Source organism: Prionailurus viverrinus, chromosome A2 (assembly GCF_022837055.1).
Source record: "Prionailurus viverrinus isolate Anna chromosome A2, UM_Priviv_1.0, whole genome shotgun sequence".
In the NCBI taxonomy this organism is placed as follows: domain Eukaryota; kingdom Metazoa; phylum Chordata; class Mammalia; order Carnivora; family Felidae; genus Prionailurus; species Prionailurus viverrinus.
Window position 1 is genome coordinate 41,485,749 of NC_062562.1, and position 1,156 is coordinate 41,486,904.

At 35.6% G+C, this 1,156-nt stretch overlaps 1 non-coding gene across 1 annotated transcript; it reads right to left on the reverse strand.

Moving 5' to 3' along the window:
* Positions 1–271: 271 nt before the first annotated feature.
* On the reverse strand, positions 272–378 carry LOC125161441 (U6 spliceosomal RNA). Its single transcript, XR_007150628.1, has one exon. It is a non-coding gene; the product is annotated as a U6 spliceosomal RNA (small nuclear RNA).
* Between the last annotated feature and the right edge of the window lie 778 nt (positions 379–1,156).

Sequence of the window (1,156 nt, forward strand, 5' to 3'; positions counted from 1 at the left end):
CAATACCCATCACCCACCCTCTCCTCCCTCCCACCCCCCATCAACCCTCAGTTTGTTCTCAGTTTTTAACAGTCTCTTATGCTTTGGCTCTCTCCCATTCTAACCTCTTTTTTTTTTTTCCTTCCCCTCCCCCATGGGTTCCTGTTAAGTTTCTCAGGATCCACATAAGAGTGAAACCATATGGTATCTGTCTTTCTCTGTATGGCTTCTTTCACTTAGCATCACACTCTCCAGTTCCATCCACGTTGCTACAAAAGGCCATATTTCATTTAAAAATATGGAACGCTTCACGAATTTGCGTGTCATCCTTGCACAGGGGCCATGCTAATCTTCTCTGTATCGTTCCAATTTTAGTATATGTGCTGCCGAAGCGAGCACGATTTTAGCCATTTTAATAGGTATGAGGTGATATCTCATTGTGGTTTTGATTTGCATTTCTCTGATAATAAGTGAGGCTAACCATCTTTTCATGTGTCTGTTGGCCATCTGTAGGTTTTCTTTGGAGAAATGTTTGTTCGTGTCTTCTGCCCATTTTTAATTAGATTATTTATTTTGGGGGTGTTGAGTTGTATAAGTTCTTTATACATTTTGGATACTAACCCTTTATTGGATATGTGATTTGCAAATATATTCTCCCATTCCATAAGTTGCCTTTTAGTTTTGTTGATTGTTTCCTTCATTGTACAAAAGCTTTTTTTTATTTTCATGTAGTCCCAATAGTTTATTTTTGTTTTTGTTTCCCTTGCCTCAGGAGACATATCTAGAAAAATGTTACTATGGCTGATGTCAGAGAAATTACTGCCTCTTCTCTCTTCTAGGACTTTTATGGTTTCAGGTCTCACATTTAGATCTTTAGTTCATTTTGAGTTTATTTTTGCCCAACAGACTATCCTTTCCTCACTTTATATTCTTAGATTCCTTGTTAAAAAAATAATTGACCACATTTTCATTTATTTCTGGAATTTCCATTGTCTTATCCATTTCTGTGTCTGTCTTTATGTCAATACCATATTGGTTTGATTACTAAAGCATTGTAATATAATTTAAAGTCAGGAAATGTGTTGCCTCTAGCTTTTTTTTTTCTCAAGATTTCTTTGGCTTTTTGCTGTATTTTGGGTTTCTATACAATTTTTAGATTTTTTTTTCTATTTCTGTG